The sequence below is a fragment of the Globicephala melas genome, chromosome 18, assembly GCF_963455315.2.
Source record: "Globicephala melas chromosome 18, mGloMel1.2, whole genome shotgun sequence".
Taxonomy (NCBI): Eukaryota; Metazoa; Chordata; class Mammalia; order Artiodactyla; family Delphinidae; genus Globicephala; species Globicephala melas.
The window spans coordinates 22,813,310-22,839,594 of NC_083331.1; the positions used below are offsets into that span (position 1 = coordinate 22,813,310).

General features: G+C 39.1%; 1 protein-coding gene across 7 annotated transcripts in view; it reads left to right on the forward strand.

The window, feature by feature from the left end:
* The window catches only part of ENOX1 (ecto-NOX disulfide-thiol exchanger 1), a 604,918-nt gene that overhangs the window by 292,814 nt on the left and 285,819 nt on the right, over window positions 1-26,285 (forward strand). For 6 of the 7 annotated variants that reach the window (XM_030882173.2, XM_030882177.2, XM_030882178.2 and 3 more), the window contains one exon: window positions 12,545-12,688. The gene's annotated coding sequence lies outside the window, so the exon portion shown is untranslated. The remainder of the gene's footprint in view (window positions 1-12,544; window positions 12,689-26,285) is intronic. The other variant, XM_060288270.1, reaches the window with a different exon arrangement.

Below are 26,285 nucleotides of genomic sequence, written 5' to 3' on the forward strand. Positions count from 1 at the left end.
ATATCCATGTTTTATCCAACACATATACCTTACTAAGCTGTAGTTCCGCTGGGGTCTTTAAGGAGCTAAATATGTGGAATAGGGCATCAAGTTGACTATTTAGAGGAATTCAGGAATATAAACTCTATCCTTGTATGGCACTGGTAGAAAATTTTTTAAAAATCACAGTATGGACATGACCTAATTTCCTCATATTTTTTCCACTTCCCTGTAGTATTGGGTTGGACAAAAAGTTCGTTGGGGGTCTTTCATGTTATGGAAAAACCCGAACGAACTTTTTGGCGAAACCCAATCATAGGAATAGTAACATCAACACCAGCAACACTACTTAATGCTTTCTGTGTGCCAGGCCCTTTTTCAATGAGTTATGTAAAGTAACCCACTTAATTCTCACAACAGCCATGTAAGGTAGGTACTATTATCTCCCAACTGACAGATGAGCCAGCAAAGTATAGAGAGGTGAAGTAACTCGCTCAAGGTCATACAGCCAGTAAGTCAGTTGCAGAGGTGGAATTTGAACCCAGGCAGCCTGGTTCCAGAGTTTGTACTCCAAACAACTGCATGATTCTGTCTCTCACCTCTGTAGGTGCACATATTTTTATAGCCCAGTATTAGAATTCAAAGTGCAGGGAATGGCTTTGTCAGAGCCCTTAGGAGCTGTCCCCAGCAGGGGATTGGATTATGCAGAATAGCGCCAGCTATCACTGGCATCTTAGAGTGTTTGAGAATTTGCAAAGCATTTTCACTTTGACTTGCTCCTTTCTCTGTAAAGACAATAAAATTCGAAGGTTGTTATTAATGCACAGAATTTACAAAATACCTGTTATATGTCAGATCCTCTTCCAGAAGATGGGATACCGTAGTAAATTAGACATGGAACTCACTCTCCTGGAACTTATCTAGGACTTAAAACTTATCTAGAACTTAAAAGGACTGCGTAGTAATTATAATGTTAGTAACAACCATTGCTACATGTGAATGCTTCAGAGAGGCAGTGCAGGCAGGCAGGGTGGCAACATCTTGTTCTTTCCTGATTCTAGAAGGCTGGTGAAAATTCACATGCCATGATCTCAAGGCTCTTTAAGCTCTGATTTCATTCATAGGAAGGGAATCTTATAACATTTATATATTATTTACTTTTTTGGTTGTTATTCCATTGCAAAAACATTTTGGTGACTTCCCTCTTCTAGATGTATATGTATACACAGACACACACGCACACACACACACAGATAAACTCTTCCCATAAAGGCTTCCAACGGATATCTGAAGTCCATTACTACTTGTCAACCTTTCCGAGCCCTAATTTTTGCTAAAAAAGAATATACATGTGGTAGGACTCTCCAACCCTGAGAACATATGTCTGGAAACTTAGCAGCAGCTGGAAAATTCTCATTCAGGAAGGGGGAAAAAGAAGCCTGCATATTTTTTTTCTTTAGGAAAAGCAAGCCAGCATTCATTTTTAAAGCTCCTACAAGATGGGAATTATTTAAAGTCTGCTGTTGAATTTCAGATGTTTGCCTGTATCAAATGATACTGGAAAAATTCTTTATTTGAAATGTTTGGACATGGAGCAAAGGAAATTTGAAGATGAATGAGAATACCATCCACAGACTCTACAATCTTTCATATTTTGACATTTGTCTCCTTTTAAAGTTTTTCACTTCATTTTTACTTTTTCCAAAATCTGTATCACAGAGTAGTTTATTATATCCAGAAATTTCAAATTCATGCCACATCAGGCACATCCCAGATTTCAAGTGGCATAGATTCTGTGGTGTTCTACGATGCCTGAAGTCTTTTGAGCTTTATCATGTTTGATAGTGGAGGTATTGTCACCTAGAAATGAACGTCAGGGATGTAGTTCACAAACCCTGATTCTGATGGACACTGTCGTTTCATATATTGGCAGTCACAGAGGGGATAAATGACAGACTCAGGGTATTTCAGGATGGCTCCAGCTGAAGGAGTTTTTCATTGTTGTATTAGTGAGTGAGAGACCAAGGTGCCCCTTTTTCTCTGGTATGTGTCAGATGCCATCATGAAGAGTCATGAAGGACAGGCCTTTACCCACCTCATATATTTTTCATAAATATTTTAACCACAGTTTTTAAATTTCATCAACACCTAATGTCCCTAAAGTGGGCTATTTTGTCCTGTATTCTGAAATAGTTCTGTGATATGGCCTGCCATAAGATAGGATTTGTAGAAGACATTTCTGTTTGAGACCTTAAAATGGACTGTTTTAATTTCTAAAATACCATTATTTAAACGCTAAGGGGTACACTGTGAAGCATAGTCTAATGGGATGATTTCCAGATAGATTTTTTTAAATGTTAATAAATGTTTCACATTCAAAATGTTTAATATTTCAAAAATATTTAATTTTATCAATAAAATGCATATATATATACATATACATATGTGTATATATATATACTTTTAAAAATTGAAAGATACAGTAGGCCTATAATGAAATGGACCTCACCCCCAGTACAGAGAAAAGCTTATAATTCTTTTGTATGTTTTTCTGTTTGTACTTTTGCTGCTGTAGCTCTAAATATATTTGTGATATTGGCTGTATCATGTGTGTTTGTGTATGTGTATAATCACCATTTGTTGATTTGTCAAATTTAGATATTAATATATTGACTTACTATTATGATAAATAAGGATCTAGATTATTTGTACTACTACTGTCCCACTCTCAATATAGTATCTTTTTTTTTTTTTTTTTTTTTTTTTTGCAGTAAGCGGGCCTCCCACTGCTGCGGCCCCTCCGGCTGCGGAGCACAGGCTCCAGACGCGCAGGCCCAGCGGCCATGGCTCACAGGCCCAGCCGCTCTGCGGCATGTGGGATACTCCCAGACAGGGGCATGAACCCGCGTCCCCTGCATCGGCAGGCAGACTCTCAACCACTGTGCCACCAGGGAAGCCCTATACTACCATTTTTAGTTCTTCTTTTGTTACCCACATATTTTTAAATAATATATTTATTCCTATATTTCTATCTTATTAACTACAGGCAGTATCTAATGAATTCTTACCTTATAAGATGAGATTATTACCCTTTCCGTAACTTCTCCCTTTAATATTTTCTAGTTTTGCTCACTTGTGCTTTTAATTTTACACTACTAAGGTTGATATCATTTATATTCTCTTTTTAATCATATTAAGACTTCAGCGTTTTGTCAGTAGATTGACTCTAAAGGTTAAAAACCTCAACAAAAAATTATTATGAGTATGTAAGCATTATTATTCACTGCTGACTGAAGTAGTATACTGTGATTACATTGCCTTATTTTTTGTAGCTATTTGTTTTTCCTAGAGTTTCTAATTGTTTTTATTTTTCTTTCCATAATCTGTCTTTATGGCATCCTTAAGTACTTTCAGCTTCTTTGCAATACTCCCTTTTCCTAGATACTTCCTGCTGTCCCAGACTGGAGCAGCTGTTATTTAGGCATCTTGTCTTCCATTAAGCTTCCTGGGATACATATCTTCATCTTTCTCACTTTAATCCCATGTACTGCTGAAGCGTACATACCCTCTACATTTTCTACCTAGTCTGTAAGGAAGACTAGTCTCATCTCTCCCATTTATTTATTTATTTATTCATTCATCATCATTTATAGGATTCTGAACTCATACTATTTTTTTTTCCTTTGGGTTATATGGTCTGGTACTATAATTATTTGTTTTGTTTCTCAAATTTTTCCAGTTTTGGCCATTGGAAGTTCTTTCAGGTTGGCTCCTATGCCTTTTGACATGCCCAATATTAGTTTCTTGTTTCTATCATTATTTATTTATTTATTTATTTTTTGTGGTACGCGGGCCTCTCACTGTTGTGGCCTTTCCCGTTGCGGAGCGTAGGCTCCGGACGCGCAGGCTCAGGGGCCATGGCTCACGGGCCCAGCCGCTCTGTGGCATGTGGGATCTTCCCGGACTGAGGCACGAACCTGTGTCCCCTGCATCGGCAGGCGGACTCTCAACTACTGCGCCACCAGGGAAGCCCACTATCATTATTTTTTAACACTCCATGCTTCCTGGCACTATATAAGGTGCTCCAAACTCATCCACAGTAGATGTTTAAACTAACCCACAGAGTGGAAAACTCAGTAATCTCATAAATATTTATTTAATGTTCAATGAGTATGCTAGTTGCTATGGGGAACAATGAAGTTTAAGGTATAATTTCTGTTTTCAAGAATTCTATAATCTATTTTCAGAGGTAAAATAAACTAATGAAAGATAATGGAAAATACAAGGCAGTACAAGATTAAATTAGTAAGGACTGGAGAAGCTCACAGAAGAGGAAAAAAGTAACATTAATCTGAATATATCAAGAAAGGAAACCTAGAGAGGTGGATCTAGTTTAGTCAAGTGAAGTGGAAAGGAAAAAAATAAGTGCAGGAACTGTTATTTTAGGGTGTGAGAAGTAGTAAGAGACAAAATCATCTTAGATGAAGTTGACAAAATTTCTTGTTTAGTAAGACAAAGATCAACTAAAACTGTTACAAGAAGAAATAGAAAATAAGACTAGCTCTGTATTTGTTGAATTAATTGATTGACTTGAACATTCCCACAGCAACAACCAAAAAAACCAGAAAAAACCCTCCAGGTCCAGATGGTATTACTAATGAATTCCTTCAAATATTTGAGGAAGAAATAATATTAATCTTAGGTAAATACAGAAAATAGAGTAGTACACTTCCTAAGTCATTTTCTGAGATCTGTACTACTTTAATACCAAGTTCTGATAAGGACACTATTAAAGAAATACACACTGATATCTGTCATGACATGGACACAAAAATATTTAACCCACAATTAGGAATAGAGTGCAGTGAGATATAAAAAGAATGATAGTTGCAGGATACAAAATTAATAATACATAATCACTGTGTTGTGCAAAGGAAGCCAGACCAAAAAAATAACTTAGAATGTATGATTCTATATATATGAAGTTCAAGTATAGGCAAAGATATCAATGGTGATAGAAACCAGAACTCCTCATTTGGAAGGGCTTGACTGGAAAGGAGCTTTCTGGAGTGATGAAAATGCTCTTTATCTTAACTATTGTGTTGGTTACATTTGACAGAGCTCACTGAAATGTACACTTAAAATCTGTGTGTTGTACTGTATGTAAATTACATCCCAGTTGAAAAAATTGAGGACGTAGTCTTTGATATTCCGTACTGATCTTTGAGGATTTATCAGATCTTGAGTTTTCAATATTCATAATCATAGGAAGGAATGTGACTTTTCTAAATCTTAAAGCCGCTTTGATTATTGCTTTCTACTCTCCTGGGCATGGAGACACACAGCAGTTTTCCCCGCCTTGAATTTCCACATTCTGTCAGTGTTCTTACAATTTTTGCCAAACCCAGGCTTAAAATTTTCTTATAATCTTTGACTGTTTCTTCTCTTTTATCATGAATTCCATCTAATTCACGGAATTTCCTGTATTCTCTGCTTTTTCTTCCATCTGGGCCTTCCTTTATATTTTCACGCCTATCTCTCTAATTCACTCTGTTAGCAGTAGTCCTCTCCTTTTTTTTTCTTATTCTGAACACTGGTGCCACATTTATCTTCAAAAACACACTCCTAGTCAACATCCACCTGAAACAAAAACACTTCCAATAGCTCTAAGCCAGTCACCAAAACTTCACGTGTGTTTTTCTGGAATTCACACTCTAGTCTTATTCTCCAGCTCCATAAAATCTCCACTCCAGTCTCCAAATGTGTCTCAGTTCTCCTCATCTTTACTTTTTTGCTGACTAGTAAAGGGATATATGTGTCACCTTAAAAATTTCACACTGATTTGTACCTCTTGTGAAGGTACCTGTACTTGTAGACAGTAAGAATCTTAGTTGGGGAATTGTTCCATTGTTTTTTGTTTTGTTTAGTATTTGGTTTTTTATTTATTTATTGGTTATAGGAAGACACTGCTGCTAAAGCTTTATCACTGACTAGTTTATTTTACAAATACGTATTGGGCACCTGCCATATACCAGGCACAATACTGGGAGCTGTAGGTTTGGTTGCAAGCATGGTGAACATGGTGCCTACCTTGACAGAGCTTGAAGGCCCTAATTAGAGAGGAATTTAAGAAGTAATAGTGCTGTGGAGGGGGAGGAGTCTCATATTAGCTATGTATTGCTGCTTAACAAATTACCCTGAAACTTAGCAGATTCCCCAGAGAAACAGAACAGGGTGTTTGTGTGTGTGTGTGTGTGTGTGTAGTGTATATATCTATACACGCAAATATATATATATACACAAATATAGATATATGCAGGTATATATCTTTACCCATCTATTTTATAGAGAACTTTATTGCAAAGAATTAGCTCACGTGATTATGGGGGCTGGCAAGTCCAAACTCTGCAGGGCAGGCTGGAGATCCAAGAAAGAGTTCATGTTTCAGCTCAAGTTCAAAGGCAGTCTGCAGGCATAGTGCCTCTTTCTTGGGAGATCTCAGCTTAGTTTCTTTTAAGGCCCTCATCTGACTGGATGAGACCCACCAGTATTACACAGGATAATGTGCTTTACTCAGTGTCTACTGATCTAAATTTTAATTTCATCTAAAAAATACTTTCATAGCAACATCTGACTGGTGTCTGACCAAATGTCTGGGTACTGTGGCCTAGCCAAATTGACACATAACCCTAACCATCACAGTCAGGAATCTGGCCATGGCTTAGAGGGGTCCTTCCAGCTCATGGTCTCTCACAAGGCTTCAATCAAGGTGTTGGCCAGACGCACAGTTATTACAAATGGGGCAGGATCTGAAGTTCACCCCTCTCAACTGGGGCAGCATCCATTTCCATGTTCCCTCAGTGGCTGTTGGCAGGGTTCAGTTCTCGACAGGTGGGTGGACTGAGGGCCTCGGTCCCTTGCCAAATGGTCCTCTCCATAGAGCACTTCACAACATGGCAGCTGGCATCATTAGAGTCAGGGCAAGAGAGAGGTCACTTCCCATCCCTTCTGCCATACTGTGTTCATCAGAAGACACTAGGTGTAGCCCACACTCAAGGTGGGGAAGGAGAGGGGATTACACCAGGCTGTGAATACTAGTACAGAGTCAGTCAAGAGAATCAATGGAAGATCCTTTCTAGTTTGAAATGTTTTAACTCTATGACGAGAAACTAGAGAAGGGATGGAATATTGTTATGGCCTAGGAAGATTCACTGAAAAGGTGAGCCTTCCCCCACATGCCCCAGAGCAACTAAGCCCGCACGCCACAACTACTGAGCCTGCGCTCTAGAGCCCGCGAGCCACGACTGCTGAAGCCCGTGCGCCTAGAGCCGGTGCTCCGCAACAAGAGAAGCCACCGCAGTGAGAAGCCCGTGCGCGACAACAGAGACCCAATGCAGCCAAAAATAAATAAATAAATAAATGTATTAAAAGAAAAGGTGAGGCTTCCATGTGCTATGCTAGGTGGGTTCATACACCTAGAGGAGGAGGAGACACAGCAGCAGTTCCTAACAAGTGATGTGCATCTGAATCACCTGTGGAGCATTTTAAAAATGCATAGTGAGGATTTTCCTCTGGTGATTCCAATTTAGTTGACCTGGGTAATTAACGATGCATCCTTAGTTGAGATTCACTATAATATAATGAGCAAACTATTTCTAATTGACCCAAGGGTTTGGGTCACAAATAGTCTGTTCTAAGGTTAGAGAGGGTGGTGGGAACAGGTATTCCTAATGAGGATGTAGAGCTGATCCTTAAGAAAATAGGGAGCCGCGGTAAGTTCTTGAGTTGTGGATGAATATAATTAGAGTTACATTTTAAAAAATATTTCATTTATGCATTCATTCTTTCATTTTTTTTATTGTGATATTTATTTCTCACCACCATCGACCAGTCAAACAAGATGCCAAATCTTTTGACTGTTTGTAGGATGAGCTACAAGAAGGAACACCAGCAAAAAGCATATGGTAGCACATGAAATGTGATGTCATGAGATGGATGAATGGGAAGAGGAGTTGATAGGATTTCCTAATTCAGTGGAAGGGATAAAGAAGGGTGAGAAAGGAATGATGACACCACGTCTTTTGCAAGGTCCCTCTCTTTAAGCAGGACCTCCCAGGGCTGGGAAGCAGAGAAGGGGTGAGAGAATTCAAGTCACTGTGTGCTTTTAGCTCTACTGTTCAGTACAATATCCTATGGGTCTGACAAAGACAAGTAGCGTGGCTCAGTAAGCCCTTGAAAGGGGGATTTAGTCAGAGGCATTATATTTTAAATCCATAAATGATGAGATTCCTGCCAAGCTTCTTTTGAATCAAATAAAGTCCAGAATATGGGGGAAGTAGGAATGTTCATTAATGTGATAAGACAGCATTTCTACATGAATGATACAAAATCAAATAGAGTCTTTGTTTTAATTGCTTCTGGAGAATCAAAGCCGGAATCCTTTTGTGGCTCTGTGCTTATAACAATATAGTGCATCTTTTCATCATACTTTCCGGGATAAAAGGGTGTATGGTTTCTCTGAGCAGTGACAGGCATGTTTCCTTGAACAATACCCTGTAAAGGTCACATTGGAGATTTGAGTCACAAGCCCTGTGACTTAAATTTGAGGCGAAGTTTAAAAATGGTGTGCCCAGAGCTTGCCAATTCCATTAAAAAGCCCTGGTGTCATTTTGGATTACAGTTGAATAGAACAGGACCCAGTGGGATATTGTATCTTTCTTGGTAGCAGTACATAGATTTTCTTCTTTGTATCGTTCCCTGGCTATGTCATTATGGTAGATATCTACTTTCACACCAAATCCTGGAAAATAATGTCTAATTTCATGGACCTATTTTTTTTCTGAAGTAGCTCATTTTCTAGCTTTTCAGTTATCATTAGAGGATTTCTGTGAAAGCCTAATTATTTGTGTGTGTTTAGTTATGGTTGATCTTGAATGCTACCTTCCTTACTGAAGCCTTCTAGATTGCCCTCCTTCCTGAGAAAGAGGATCGCCAGCCCTTTCAAAGTTTCAGAGCACTTTCTCCCTCACTGACATCAGCACGCTGTGTTATATAACAGCACTACCACTCCTTCCTAACAGTTGATGAGTTCTTACCATGCACCCCTTATTGTGCCAAGCGGTTGTATAGGTTATCTTACTTAATGCTCACAGCAGCCTACGTGGGAAGTATATCATTTCTGCATTTTGCGGATGAGGAAGCCAAGGTTAAAGAGTTTAAATACCTTGCCCAAGATCATACAGCTAGTTAGTGATGAAGCAAGAACAGCCCTAGGCAGTCTGGTCCAGACCCCATTCTTTCAAACACGTATTAGTACCACCTTCTCATAATTTTTGATGTCCACGTTGCATCCGCTTCCAAAGCAGTAACATGCTTGAGGGAAAGGCTATCTTGCTTTTATCAGTGTGCCTGGAATTTTCTGACATACTGACTGACTCAGAAGTATGAACTATGATATTTGTCTTTCTCTGTCTGGCTTAGAGAAAGACAAATATCATATGATATCACTTATATGTGGAATCTAAAAAAAGGATACAAATGAACTTATTTTTAAAACAGAAATAGACTCACAGACACAGAAAACAAATTTATGGTTACCAGAGAGGAAAGGGGGAGAGGGATAAATTAGGAGTTTAGGATTAAAATACATACACTACTGGGCTTCCCTGGTGGCGCAGTGGTTGAGAGTCCGCCTGCCGATGCAGGGGACACGGGTTCGTGCCCCGGTTCGGGAAGGTCCCACATGCCGCGGAGCGGCTAGGCCCGTGAGCCATGGCCGCTGAGCCTGCGTGTCCGGAGCCTGTGCTCCGCAACGGGAGAGGCCACAACAGTGAGAGGCCCACATGACGGAAAACAAACAAACAAACAAAAAAAAACATACACTACTATATATAAAATAGATAACTAACAAGGACCCACTGTATAGCACAGGGAACTACACTCAATATCTTGTAATAACCTATAATGGAAGAGAATATAAAGAAGAATATATATATTTATATACATATATGTATAATTGAATCATGTTGCTATATATCTGAACTAACACATTATAAATCAACTATATTTCAATAAAAATTTTAAAAATAAAAGAAGTATGCAAAAAAGAAGTGTACAGTAAATAGTGGTTGAGTGAATGTTTGGAAATTACCGTCGAGGTTTTATGGGAAACAGGGTACACGTTTAGGCATACCACCCGAAACTTTGTTTTTAAGGGATGTGAGGAAATCAGAAAGCTAGTATGTGAGATTTTAAGAAGAGTTTCTATTCATTTTGTATTCCCGTCATTTAGGTTAGAGTCCATGGTCCAGATATTTTCATTCCCTGTTCTTTGTCAAGCTCTTCTTCCTTCTTTTATGCAAAGATAAACTGGCTCTGTTTGGCTCTGTTCTCTTTTTTTTCTTTCCCCACGTAATAATCCTAGGCTCCAGTTCTGCAGAGCTCTGAAAACTCTATCCATTGTTCTTCCTTGTTTCTTTATTCATGCCTTAAGCTTTTGTTGCCTAAATTAAAATAAAATGTTTTAAAAGTTCCATGTGACCTTCCTGCTTTATCCTTCTCTAGCCTTTCCGAGGAGCTTCCCAAGTATAGTGTGGTTATGACCTAGAAGTTCCAAGGCTCATGCAGAAGGCTATGGCATTAAAAGCTGGCACGTTGAGGGGAATTTTGAAGTGATTGACTGGTGGGCAGTGACCCTGAAACATGCTGTAAGAGTGGGTGCTGGGACAGCTGGTGGAGAGTAAGCTGTTGGCAATGGAACAACCCAAAACATGTAGATTTTTGACTAAAAATAAGAACGGAAACCTAGATGGAGCCCTGCCGAGACTTGTCAGCCACCCTTTAGCTGTTAAGATGGATAGAGCTACGAGGAGATGCAGTCCTATCACTCAGAGACAGCCACAGAAGATGCAGGCTCTATTCCTGGTTGCGTCAGGGATGCCATTCCCCTTAGGGAAAGGTGATGTTCTCTTTCACTGGGACGATGAAGGCACTGTGGGTCACATGGAGGCATCAGAGGAAGATGGGCCGTTTGCATTGCTATCTCCTTGATGTCACACAGCACACAAACCTGCCCTGCAACCCATGGGCACCACTGGGTTTCCAAAGAGCTCTCTTTGCATAAGGAGGAAGGTGGGAGAGGAAGTGCACTGCTTAAAGTTGGCTATCTGTATTTCTGTGGGGCCTGACTCAATAAAACGATGTCTGATATAAAACTAAAGCAAATGAGGAGAGGAATTTTCTTGATCAATTTAGTAGTATGTGAGTTACTTTAGTATATTGTAGCATTACCTGTTCCCTTGTCAATAATATTTCTGGGTATGGAATATTTTTCTTTTTTTATTGAAGTGTAGTTGATTTACAATGATGTGTTAGTTTCTGGTGTTGAGCAAAGTGATTTAGTTGTATATATACTACTTCAGATTATTTTCCATTATAGTTTTACAAGATATTGAATATAGTTCCCTGTGCTATAGTGTAGGTCCTTGTTGTTTATCTATTTTATGTATAGTAGTGTGTATCTGTTGATCCCATACTCCTAATTTATCCCTCCCCCCCCTTTGGTAGCCATAGGTTTGTTTTCTATGTCTGTGAGTCTATTTCTGTTTTGTAAATAAGTTCTTTTGTATCATTTGTTTTAGATTCCACATATAAATGATATCATATGATATTTGTCTTTCTCTGTCGACTGACTTCACTTTGTATGATAATTTCTAGGTCCATCCATGTTGCTGCAAATGGCATTATTTCATTCTTTTATATGGCTGAGTAATATTCCATAGTATGTATGTGCCACATCTTTTTATCCATTTATCTGTCCAGGGACACTTAGGTTGCTTCCATATCCTGGCTATTGTAAATAGTGCTTCTATGAACATTGGGGGTGCATGTATCTTTTTGAATTAGAGTTTCCTTATTTTCTGGATACATGCCCAGGAGTGGGATTGCTGGATCATATGGTAACTTTATTTGTAGCTTTTGAAGGAAGCTTCTTACTGTTCTCCATAGTGGCTGCACCAAGTGAAATATTTTTCTAAATCACACAGGCCACAGAGTGAAATGAGGGGGAGAGTCAGCCCTGAGGCCTTTTAGGCTTTGATGCCTGGGCTGTAAACCTGACTTCAGGAATCTGTGCCTTAGCTTTCTTATCTGGAAAATGGGGCCAGTGCCCTCTAATTGCAGGGCCATCGTTCAGAGTAAAGAGTCTGTGCCCAGTGCCTCACAGCTGGTGGGTTCTCAGTGAAAAGTAGTGTTCCCGCCTTCATGCTCTTACCCTGAGCACCGTCCTTCAACCCTTGTCTGGTTAAATAAGGGGAAAAGCAGAGTTCTCTTGGTTATAAAATACTGCTGGCCTTTAGAAGTTTCTAAACACAATGCTGAAAGATTACCATCCACCCTGTCATTTATGAGTAAGAAGATCTGGGGGTACAAAAGCAATAGCAATTCATACTGTTATCTTAATAATAGCGGTAGGTGCTACTACGGCACTTTCTGACCACAGTGGCTGCTACTGGCAGTCATGGTGCTTTGGACACATCCTAATGGTGTGCTTTTTTTCTCCTTCCAGAAGCATCTGGCATGTCAGAGCTACAGTGTCTTCCATGGGACTTCCTTTGTGAACAGCTTCCATTTAAAAGAGTTGTGTGAATACCTTGTTTCAGTCAAGTTCCCAAAGAACACATTTGTCTTCTGATCTGCTGGAGGGCTTAAGGTTTGTGTTAATTTTTCCATTTGTCTCACTGAAGTTGTTATTAATTTTGAGGGATATCTTTTAAATGGGTAACAGTCATACCCTATTGCAATAAGAACTGTGGAAGTAGGTTATGCACAGATTGTAATCCTTTGATTTCATTGGGAGATGGATCTAAATGAGAAGAAATTTGATATGATCCTTCTCATACTTACTATTAGATACTCTGGGGGATGTTACAAGGATATTAGAAATAAAATATATCCCCCACATTGGCTTAAAACAAGTTTTATTTCTGTGTTCATAAATTCTAACTGAACAGATCCAGTACATTTTTATTGAGCGTCTACATATATCAGATTTTGTTAAGTACTTTCAATTAGCTAAGACCTCGCTGATAAATTATATTTTGAAACATTGAAAATCAAAACTGCATTTGTCAATATCAACTAGTGTTATCATTATGACATTTTTCAAATTATAAAATCTCAGTAGCCAGAATGTTTTCATTTAGCTCTGCCAAGGGGTCCTCACCCTATGATTGATTAGGATAGAACAGGGGGATGGTGGTGGTTGTTTAATGTGTGTGCGTTAACAACTCGAAAAATCACTAACAGTATTGTTGCTCACTTAAAGACAGAGCTTGCTAGCAAAGCAAGCATTTTATTTTGGAAGTGCGTGTTCTGCTTCTGAGATGGTACCAAGTAAACCACTTTTATTCTGAAAGTGCTTTCTGACAAAGACCTACCTAAAGGCTGAAATTAATCCACCCATCTTTCATAGATGGAAAAATGAGCAAGAGAGCAGATAAAGCTTGGCTCTTGGCTCACTGAGTGGATAAAAACTAAGTGAAGAGCAAGGGAGAAGGAACAGAGTACTTTCCCTAGAATGACATGTCTTTTCCCACAGACTTTTATTTCATTCGGTTGGACTTTTATTCTGTCCACGGTGACAAATGTTTTCTCCTGTAATGGCCCTCTACTGTGGGTTTTTTTTTTTTTTTTTTTTTAACTTCTCTTACTGAGAAATCAAAGTAGATTTCACTGCAGTGCTGGGCTAGATTCCAGTTTTCCCACTGCACCCTTCATTGCTGGGCCCCATGATTGATTCACTTTGAAGGGTGAGGCATGTGGTACATACATATTGGGGGAGAGGACGGATGGGAGGTTGTGTCTCCTTCTTTAACTCTCCAGTCTGTCAGCTTGGTAGGATGTTACGGTGTGCAGAGATGTAACAAGTGTCTGACGGAAAAAGAGGTGCTAGAAAGGACTTGAGAAGTTACCTAAATGTTCTTCCCTAGTCCGCAAATAAGATCCCACTTGAACTGTCCGAAACCAATGAGAAGCTATTTGTTTTCAGACCTTTATACCTAGGTATCCACTTTCCCTTTGAATCCTAATACAGATTCTCCTTTCTTAGAAACCTCACTGTCTAGAAAACCTAAGTGTTTCCCGACATCCTCGCGTGGCACTTTATTTCTTCTGTTATGGAGACAGAATATATGGTCAGAGTCCCCCTGTATCATCATAGACTTAAGTCTCAAGTCATCCTTTTTGTCTTCAGGAGAGAGAAACCCATTTTTCTGAACCGTTCCTGTGAAACTGTACAGTCCACAAATTTATTGATCCCCACAGTTTTGTGCTGAGTGTCTTAAGTTCTCTACATTCCACTTAAGTTTGAGAATACAGACAGGTTGCAGGAACATGAAAAATCATCTATTGTTGTTTCTCAGTGGGGCCACTATTGACATTTGCAGGGGGATACTTCTCTGTGATGCAAGATCAGCCCATGGATTTGATCAATAGAAAGGTTAGTAGCCCTGCCTTCAAGGAACTAAAGACCAGCAGCACCCCGCCACCCAGTCCCCAGTTGACGTGATAACCAAATTCAAACCTCCTTTGCCTGTCCCTGCAGAGGAGGACCCGGATTGCCCAGACCAGAGGGTCGCCGGTGAGAGTTGAGCATGCTGAAATGGGCAGAGTTGAGCAAATGGTGGGGCCGGGCCTGGACCCCAGTTTTTAACTCTGGGTGCCATTCTCTTCCCCCCTATCATTCTTCAATGCTGGGTCTACACTGGCTTTTCAGCTGTCTAGAAACACACCAACGTGTCTATATGGATACTCTTTTGGAGAACCAGAATTTCTGGTTTGGTGTTTAGGGGAGATCACTGTTGTTTGATATGGGAACATGGAGAGAAGGAACAGAGTACTTTCAGAAGATAATATCAGAACTCAGTGCAGGGAAACAGGAGAGAGTAGACAGCTCTGGGGACTTACAGAAAAGACAGGGCTCGGACCCCAGAGGAAATAGTGGGACTGGTGTTGCAAAGGTATCATCAGCTCAGTCACTGAGAAAGGAAGGGGGGGTAGAGCATCTGAAGTCCAAGGCAAGACTAGAACAGGTCAGTAGCAAAGGAGTCGTTTTTCACTTGCTTTGTATCATGCACCCCAGCGTCAGCTCTCTGCTCCGTGTCACAGGCTTCCTCGGTAGTTCAGGAATCAGTTTGCGGGTAGCTCAAAGGGCCCTTCACTGCAGCTGAAACTCTCTCTCGCATCAGCCCCGATATCCCTCACCCACCCTCCATCCACATTTCTGCCTTGTCCCTCACTTATCTTCTGGCAGCTGCCCCCATTCCTGCCCTCCATTCTTCATGTCTGCAGAGAACGAGGAAATGACTTGATGCCTTTTATTTCTCTGGATTCTTCCAATATCTCAAGTAAGGCTATCCATTAAAAGGAAAGGACAGGGCTTCCCTGGTGGCGCAGTGGTTGAGAGTCCGCCTGCCGATGCAGGGGACACGGGTTCGTGCCCCGGTCGGGGAAGATCCCACATGCCGTGGAGCGGCTGGGCCCGTGAGCCATGGCCGCTGAGCCTGCGCGTCTGGAGCCTGTGCCCCGCAACGGGAGAGGCCACAACAGTGAGAGGCCCGCGTACCGCAAAAAAAAAAAAAGAAGGAAAGGACATAGAAACAGCTTCTGGAAATTTCTCCCACAAAAGCTTTGTTAAGGGGTGTGATCTCTTGAGACATTTACCGTAATATAGGCACAATCTTTCCATAGAAAAACAAATTCTCATTCACTGCTATTTTCTTTGGACTTAACATAAGGAATCATTGAATTCCCTAGTACAGAGGTTACTTAATAAGAAAATGAGAAGAATTCATGATTTAAAGACACAGTTAGGGCTCCCCTGGTGGCGCAGTGGTTGGGAGTCCGCCTGCCGATGCAGGGGACACGGGTTCGTGCCCCAGTCCGGGAAGATCCCACATGCCACGGAGCGGCTAGGCCTGTGAGCCATGGCCGCTGAGCCTGCGCGTCCAGAGCCTGTGCTCCGCAACGGGAGAGGCCCGTGTACCGGAAAAAACAAAAACAAAAACAAAAACACAGTTATAAGTAGGGGTATCTTGGTTGTTACAGTTACTCTCCTCCTTAGCTTGCACGAAATACACACAGAAGCTACAGAGTTACACATGGGAACTGAACTAAAGGACTCTTTTTCTTTGCTCTCTAGTAAAATGAAGAATCCTACATGATAAGATTGATCATCTATAAATAGACTACGTTTATGGAGATAGAAATAACATCAAAGGCCTCCCTTATCTTGTGTTGTTTAATTATTTAAAGCTTTATAACTGAGTTCCTGAGCCCAATTTTTCAAACATGGTGACTTTCCTGTCCTCTCTTCTTTGGCGCACGGGACACCAAGTTATAAGTGACTTCTCAGAGTTTCTCATTTCCTGAAGTGCTCTATTAGCTCTATAAACATGGAAGAATAAATATTAGCTTTATGAGACCATGTTCCTCTACCAGTTGAAAAATAGCGTACAATAAAAAATACAAGGATGTAATGTTGAAAATTATAGGCCAGTATGCTCTCTTATTGTGGGTATATATCTAATCCTCATGCACAGAGACTACGTTTTCAGAAAAATGTGTGCTGTGTAATACCACTAGTGTCTGTGATGTATTTTCACCCCTCAGGTTTAACAATATATCTCAAGTGAGTCTGGCCTCACTAGTGAAATGTTTCAGACTTAGTTACTACTCTGATTTAAAAGCAAACAAACAAAATTCTCCGGATCTTGCTATTAATTCTAAAAATTACATATGATCCAAAGTTAAGATGTTTGTGGCTTCCTTTCTAATTACATTAGAAAATGTCTGATGGCAATTTTGAATCAAGAGGAAGTTTTATGAGGAGTTTAAAAATAAAAAGTCAATTGTGGTCTTGCACAGCTAGTCAGTACTTTACGTGTGCCAATTGTTATTTCAAAATCCAGACTCTAATTACACATTTTTAGCAGCAATGAAAATGTAGCATCCATTGACTGTGCCCCTAAAGCTTCACATTCACACCCCGTAAGGAAGAAAAAGAGTAACCTACGTGGATAGTGTGTGAGTTGAAACACTCTTTTAAAACTAGAGGATTAAATATAATTATGTTCAGATAATTCACTTCCTTCTAGAAATGACCATCCATTTGCCAAAAGTGCCAATGATTCATCATATCAAGGACAGTTTCTTCTTCTACATTAACTCTCCATTGTTCCTCTTGCTAAAAACAGAAAATAATCAGCCTTGTGTATTCTGGGCTCAAAAGTAAGAAAATTGGACTTACTAGACTAGCTCCTTCTAATTGCCTAAATTTCTACAGCATTCTTCTTTTAAACAACAAAATTTAAAAATATATTAAATTTTATTATGAAGTAGTTTAAGCCTACAGAAAATAATAGATGTACCTACTGCCATATTTTATTTTAAGATTTTCATTTTTGATGACATTTATTGTTTTCTTTCTAACTTTATAAGCAAAACATACATGTTCATTGCAGACAAATAGAAATGCATAAAAACATAAAGGAAAAATTCAAAATCACCCATAATACCCCCCCTGAGAGAACCTTCATTGTTAGCATTTTTATGCATTTCTTCCCAGTGTTTACACATTTTTACAAATTGAGGTATAATTGACCTACATCACTATGTTAGTTCCAGGTACACAATATAGTGATTCAATATTTCTGTACATTACAGAATGATCACTATGATATGTCTGGTTATCATCTGTCACCATACAAAGATATCACAGTATAGCTATCTATATCCCCCATGCTTTACATTTCATCCCTGTGACTCATGTTTTTTTGTAACTGGAATTTTGTACCTCTTAATCTCCCTCAACTATTGCAGTCATCTCCCAATCCCCCTTCTCTCTGGTAACCACCTCTTTGTTACATTCTGTATCTATGAGTCTGTTCTTTTATGTTCATTTGTTTTGGTTTTTAGATTCCACATATACGTGAAACCATACAGCATTTGTCTTTCTCTGTCTGACTTATTTCACTTAGCATAATATCCTCTAGGTCCATCCACGTTGTCACAAATGGCAAGATTTCATTCTTTTTTATGACTGAGTTGTATACCACATCTTTATCCATTTATCTATTGATGGACACTTAGGTTGCTTCCATATCTTGCCTGTTGTAAATAGTGCTGCATTGAACATAGGGGTACATATATCTTTTCAAATCACTGTTTCTGTTTTTGTCCGAATAATGCTCGGAGGTGGAATTGCTGGATAGTATGGTAGCTCTATTTTTAATTTTCTGAGGAGCCTCCATACTATTTTCCATAGTGGCTGCACCAATTTACATTCTCACCAACAGTTGACTAGGGTTCCTTTTTCTCCACACCCTCACCAACACTTATTATTTGTTGTCTTTTTGATAATAACCATTCTCACAGGTGTGAGGTGATATCTCATTGTGGTTTTAATTTGCATTTCCCTGATGACTAGTAATGTTGAGCATTTTTTCATGTGTCCATTGCCATCTATATGTCTTCTTTGAAAAACATGTCTGTTCACGTTCTCTGCCTATTTTTCAATCAGTTGTTTCATTTTTTGATGTTGAGTTGTACGAGTTTTATATATTTGGGATATTAACCCCTTACCAGATCTATCACTTGCAAATATCTTCTCCCATTCAATAGCTAGCGTTTTTGTTTTGTTGGTAATTTCCTTCACTGTGCAGAAGTTTTTTAGCTTGATGCAGTCCCGTTTTTTAACTTTTGCTCTTGTTTCCCTTGCCTAAAGAGACATTTCCAGAAAGTTATTGCCAAGGCCAGTGTCAAGAGTATACTGCTTATGTTTTCTTCTAGGAGTTTTATGGTGTCAGGTCATTTAAGTTTTTAATAAATTTTGAGTTTATTTTTGTATGTGGTGTGAGAAGGTAGTCTAGTTTGATTCTTTCGCATATAGGCGTCCAGTTTTCCCAACACCATTTATTGAAGAGGCTGTCTTATCCCCATTGTGTATTGTTGTTGCCCCCTTTGTCATTGACTAATTGCCCATATAAGTGTATGTTCATTCCTGGGCTCTCTGTTCTGTTCCATTTATCTATGTGTATGTTTTTTTGCCAATACCATACCGTTTTGATGACTGTATCTTTGTAGTATTGCTTGAAATCAGGGAGCCTGATTCCTCCAGCTTTATTGTATGTTTGCTTTTACCAATGAGATTTTTCCTTTTATAGTTTTCATATTTCTAGTTGTACTCTTTTCTTTTTTGCTTAGAGAAATTCCTTTAACATCTCTTGTAAGGCTGGTTTAGTGGTCCTGGACTCCTTTAGCTTTTGCTTGTCTGTAAAACTCTTTATCTCTCCATCAAATCTGAATTATAGCCTTGCTCAGTAAAGTATTATTAGTTGTGGGTTTTTCCCTTCATCACTTTCAAAATATTGTGCCACTCTCTTCTGACCTGAAGGATTTCTGCTGAAATGTCAGCTGATAGCCTTTGTGAGTTCCCTTGTATATAACTAGTTACTTTTATCTTATTGCTTTTAATATTCTCTCTTTATCTGTAATTTTTGCCATTTTAATTCTAATATATCTTGGTGTGGACCTCTTTGGGTTTATCTTGTTTGGTATTCTCTGAGCTTCCTAGACTTGGATATCTGTTTCCTTTCCCAGGTTAGGGAAATTTTCAGATATTTTGTCTCCAAATAAGTTCTCTCCTCCTTTCTTTCTCTCTTCTCTTTTTGGGACCCCTATAATGAGAATGTTTTAGTACATTTGATGTTGTTCCAGAGGTCTCTTAACATATCCTCATTTTTTTTTAAATCCTTTTCTCTTTTTCTGTTCAACTTGAGTGATCTCCACTACTGTCTTCCAGTTTGCTGATCCTTTCCTCTGTATCATGTAATCTACTGTTGATTCCTTCTTTTTTATTGCAGTCATTGTATTCTTCAGCTCTGTTTGTCTCTTCTTTATATTTTCTAAGTCTTTGTTAAACTTTTCACTGTGTTCAGCGATTCTTCTCCCAAGTTCCTCAAGTACCTTGAACTCTTTATTGGGTAGATCGCTTATCTTCACTTCACTTAGCCCTTCTGAGATGTTACCTTGTTCCTTCATTTTGAAAATATTCCTCTGTTGTCTTATTTTGCCTGATTATTTGCTTTTATTTCTCTATATTAGGTAGGTCAATTACATTTTCCAATCTAGGAAATTTGGCCTTACGTAGGAGACATCGATGGGTCCGAGCTGCACACTCCCCTCTGTTCACTGTAGCTGTATGATCTAGGTATTCCTTCCCCTATGTAGGCTGCATGGGCCCTTCTGTTGTGGGGCTGATGACTGTGTGCTGATGTGACTGGTCTCCAGCCTGGTTGGTTGCCAGGCCCTGCCTAGTACAGAGGCTGCTGACCACTGGTGGGCGGTGGGGGGCCTGTGTCCCAGTTAGCTGCCTGCATGACCCAGTAAGTCCTGGACCCGGTGCTAGCCTGACTGTGGGTGGGGCTGTGACCCTGCAAGGCTGGCTACTAGGCCTGGGGCATCCCAGGACTAATGCTGAAAAGTTGGCGAGTGGGGCCACGTCTCGGCACTAATAAACTAGAGGGAGGACTCCAAAATGGTGCCTGCCAGCACTAGTGTTCTCATGGTAGACTAAGACTGCCACCAGTGTCTCTGTCACCAGGGTAAGTTCCAGTTACCTCTTGCCTCTCTGGAAGGCTCTCCAAGATCAGCAAGTGTGTCTGACTCAGACTCTTTTCAAATTATTGCTTCTGCATTGGGTCTCTGCATATGTGCGATTTTGCATGTGCCCTTTGAGAGCAGAGTCTGTTTCCTGTAGCCTTCCGGCTTTCCTGAATGCAAGCTGTGCTGGCCTTCAAAGCCAGAAATACTGTGGGCTCATCTTCCTGGTGCAAGACCCCCAGGCTTCAGAGCCCAGTGTGGTGCTCAGGCTCCTTGCTTCTTGGGGCAAATCTATGCAATTGTGATTATACTGCTATTTGTGGGCCACCTACCTAGAGATCTGGGTCTTGACTATATGGCATCTCCACCCCTCTTACTGATCTTGTTGTGGCTCCTCCTTTATCTTCAGTTGTAGAAGATCTTTTCTGCTAGACTTTAGATCATTCCCATTGAGAGTTGCTCTGTAAACAGTTGTAATTTTCGTTTGCTATGGGAGGAGGTGAGCTCAGGGTCCTCCTACTCACCACCTTGGCCACCATCTCCACTGCCATATTTTAAAATGTTAATACTTCTAAAGTTGCTTCGGATATCTATTTTTTAAAGTGAAAAAAAAATTACCATTCTTTCTATTTACCTATCGCCATAGATACTATAACTTATATAAGATTTTGTATTTCATTCCTTTATATTATATATCTGTATCTGATTATGTCTGTATCTATATATATGGGATATTATTTTTAAGTTTACATAGATGAGATCATACTGAGTTTATACCTTTCAATTTGTTTTTCCTCAACAGTTTTTTTGGGTTTTTTTTTTTTTCAGCGTTATCTGTTAACATATGGACATTTGACTTATTCGTAGTAGTTAATTGTTTTATGTATCTACCTTCTCATAATGGAACATTCACCAGTCTTTTTTTTTTTTTTCTGGACAACCACCTTCCTACACCCATCTCACCATTCACAGTAGACATGTAAACATGTAGATGTGGGTTTAACGTTTGGTAGTGCAGCACCCTCCCTGCCATTGAATAGGCACTTGAGAAACAGTTATTCTTTAACTCTACTAGAAAAACTTTTATTTCCTTCTTGTCAACAAAGTTTTCTATTTTGTTTTGTTACTACCATTAGATGTGCCTCTGTCCCTTTTCCACTGAATTTTCTATGAGCAGTTTCTAATGTGGCTTTATTAATTCCATCTAAATCGAGTATATTTATGTGTAAGCAATGAGAAAAGACCAAAGGAATAGAGCAAAGACAAACAAGAGAGAATGAAAGAAGGAAGAAGGGATTACATCTAATCTTTAGCCTCTGAGACTCGATTGGTATTCCTGAGAGATACTTTTTAAAGGACATTTGCACAGTTTCTTATTCTCCATCACCTCAGAGGTCAGCCAGTTTTGGAGGCCTTTCTCTCCCATTTAACCAATCAAATACTTCCTTTTGTCTCTTACTTTCATAATAACATTAGAAAAATGTATATTATTTTTTTAAATTTAGATATATTTCAAGATCTATCTCAAGTGTTTTTTTAGATTGTGGTGCCTCAAAAAATGGGAGCTATCAAAAAATCTGTAAATGGATATATATTTGTACTTTTTAGTAGATTTTACCATTGTTTTGCATTTTGCCTAGCATGTGCTAAATAAATATTTGGTGAATGGTTGAATAAATAAACAAAGAAATAAATATTTGTAGAAGTTACAGTAATAAATATTTGTAGAGGTTACATGGTCATTTGACTAGAGGTATTTTAATGTTACTAGTAATCATCTTTCATCTACTAAAACACTTAACCTCAACATTTAGGTCTCCTCTGATTGAAAACTAAAGGTCTAAATACAAATGAAAGATCAGAGTTAACTGAGAGCACCAATTCCCAAAAGTTACTAAAATTAAAGTCTCTATTTAAGGTTACCAGATTATTTAGGGCTCTAAAACAAGTGTTTACTCCCTTAAAATTTTAGGAGCTGTATGTCTGTGTTTAGACTATTCTCAAATTCTCTTTTGTTATTCTAAGAAATTAAACTTTTATTAGTCCATTTTATTTTTGTACATGACAGTGGGCTGAGCCAGTTGACGCCACTAAAAAAGTGAAACTTTGAAAAATTGAAGAGTAAAAGCAATTATTTCTAGAACTGACAGAACCTTTCCTGGGTTCAATTCTTGCTCCTTGTAATTATTTATTCCTTTCAAGATACTGGAAATTATTAGACTGTAATTGATCTCAGCACTTGCCAAATGTAATTTTCTATATAAAAACATTAGTAAGTATTGAGAATTTCCTTTCGTTTCCCTTGCAAACAATGCTCTGGTCTTTTCTGAAAGTCAAGTTTATAGGGTTTTTCCCCACCCTTAATCTTTATTTTTGTTGTATTTGATGGAGTTCTACTAAGCTAAGATGTGCGCCAAGTTTAGTTTGTAACTGAGTATAAGTCATCAGAAAATAGGATTTCAGCCAGAAATTCTTGCACACGTTACCTCTAGCTGCTCTGCCAAGTGTCACAGTACTATTTAGGCCTTCCCATATGTCTGAAATTAGCAGGAAAATGCTTTTCAATCTTAGCTCACGTATGTTTTTAAGTAGAATTTGTTCTGGTAGTACTGATGTCCCCAGTATGAGATTATTAGTACTGTTTTCTAATGGTAAAGGTATGCTTTTTATCAGTATCCATCATAATAATAGCTCTGCGGATGGCTCTGGGTTCTCACTTGGCATATTTGTTGACAAGAGGGCTAGAGGAGGGAGACCTTCAAGATGGCGGAGGAATAAGATGTGGAGATCACTTTCCTCCCCACAAATACATCAGAAATACATCTACAGGTGGAACAACTCCTACGGAACACCTACTGAACGCTGGTAGAAGACCTCAGACTTCCCCAAAGGCAAGAAACTCCCCACATACCTGGCCATGTGGCTGACAGGGTCTGGGTGCTCTAGCCACATGTCAGGCCTGTGCCTCTGAGGTGGGAGAGCCGAGTTCAGGACATTGGTCCACCAGAGACCTCCCTGCTCCGCATAATATCAAACGGCGAAAGCTCTCCCAGAGATCTCCATCTAAATGCTAAGACCCAGCTCCACTCAACGACCTCAAGCTACAGTGCTGGATATCCTATGCCAAACAACTAGCAAGACAGGAACACAACCACACCCATTAGCAGAGAGGCTGCCTAAAACCATAATAAGGTTACAGTCACCCCAAAACACACCACCAGATGCGGTCCTCCACACCAGAACACAGGCACCAGTCCCCTCCACCAGGAAGCCTACACAACCCACTGAACCAACCTTAGCCACTGGGGGCAGACGCCAAAAACAATGGGAACTGTGAACCTACAGCCTGTGAAAAGGAGAACCCAAGCACAGTAAGTTAAGCAAAATAAGAAGACAGAGAAACACAGCAGATGAAGGAGCGAGGTAAAAACCCATCAGACCAAACAAATGAAGAGGAAATAGGCAGTCTACCTGAAAAAGAATTCAGAATAATGACAGTAAAGATGATCCAAAATCTTAGAAATAGAAAGGAGAAAATACAAGAAACGTTTAACAAGGACCTAGAAAAATTAAGAGCAAACAAACAATGATGAACAACACAATAAGTGAAATGAAAAATTCTCTACAAGAAATCAATAGCAGAATAACTGAGGCAGAAAAACGGATAAATGACCTGGAAGATAACATAGTGGAAATAACTACCGCAGAGCAGAATGAAGAAAAAAGAATGAAAAGAATTCAGGACAGTCTCAGAGACCTCGGGGACAACATTAAACGCACCAACATTCGAATTATGGGGGTCCCAGAAGAAGAAGAGAAGAAGAAGGGGACTGAGAAAATATTTGAAAAGATTATAGTTGAAAAATTCCCTAATATGGGAAAGCAAATAGTCAATCAAGTCCAGGAAGCGCAGAGAGTCCCATACAGCATAAATCAAAGGAGACACACGACAAGACACATATTAATCAAACTATCAAAAATTAAATACAAAGAAAAAATATTAAAAGCAGCAAGGGAAAAGCAACAAATAACGTAAAACAGAAGCCCCATAAGGTTAACAGCTGATCTTCCAGCAGGAAATGTGCAAGCCAGAAGGGAGTGGCAGGACATATTTAAAGTGATGCAAGGGAAAAACCTACAACCAAGATTACTCTACCCAGCAACAGTCTCATTCAGATTCAGTGGAGAAATTAAAACCTTTACAGACAAGCAGAAGTTAAGAGAATTCAGTACCACCCAACCAGCTTTACAGCAAATGCTAAAGGAACTTCTCTAGACAGGAAACACAAGAGAAGGGAAAGACCTACAATAACAACCCAAAACAATTAAGAAAATCGTAATAGGAACATACATATCAATAATTACTTTAAATGTAAATGGATTAAATGCTCCAGCCAAAAGACATAGACTGGCTGAATGGATACAAAAGAAGACCGGTATATATGCTGTCTACAGTAGACCCACCTCAGACCTAGGGACACATGCAGACTGAAAGTGAGGGGATTGAAAAAGGTATTCCATTCAAATGGAAATCAAAAGAAAGCTGGAGTAGCAATGCTCATATCAGATATAATAGACTTTAAAATAAAGATATTACAAGAGACAAGGAAGGCCACTACATAATAATCAAGGGATCAATCCAAGAAGAAGATATAACAGTTGTAAATATTTAGGCACCCAACCTAGGAGCACCTCAATACATAAGGCAAATGCTAACAGCCATTAAAGGGGAAATCAACAGTAACACAATCATAGTAGGGGACTTTAACACCTCACTTTCACCAATGGACAGATCATCTAAAATGAAAATAAATAAGGAAACACAAGCTTTAAATGATACATTAAATGAGATGGACTTAATTGATATTTATAGGACATTCCATCCAAAAACAGCAGATTACACTTTCTTCTCAAGTACTCAAGGAATGTTCTCTAGGATAGATCATATCTTGGGTCACAAATCAAGCCTTGGCACATTTAAGAAAATTGAAATCGTATCAAGTATCTTTTTCTACCACAACGCTATGAGACTAGATATCAATTACAGGAAAAAATCTGTAAAAAAAAAAAAAAGCAAACGCATGGAGGCTAAGCAGTACACTATTAAATAACCAAGAGGTCACTGAAGAAATCAAAGAGGAAATCAAAAAATATCTAGAAATAAATGACAGTGGAAACATGACGACACAAGACCTATGGGATGCAGCAAAAGCAGTTCTAAGAGGGAAGTTTATAGAATAAAATCCTACCTCAAGAAACAAGAAACATCTCAAATAAACGACCTAACCTTACACCTAAAGCAATTAGAGAAAGAAGAACAAAAAAACCCCAAAGTTAGCAGAAGGAAAGAAATCATAAAGATCAGATAGGAAATAAATGAAAAAGAAATGAAGGAAACAGTAGCAAAGATCAATAAAACTAAAACCTGGTTCTTTGAGAAGATAAACAAAATTGATAAACTGTTAGCCAGACTCATCAAGAAAAGAAGAGAGAAGACTCAAATCAATAGAATTAGAAATGAAAAAGGAGAGGTAACAGCTGAGTGCAGAAATACAAAGGATCATGAGAGATTACTACAAGCAACTATATGCCAATAAAATGGACAACCTGGAAGAAATGGACAAATTCATAGAAAAGCACAACCTTCC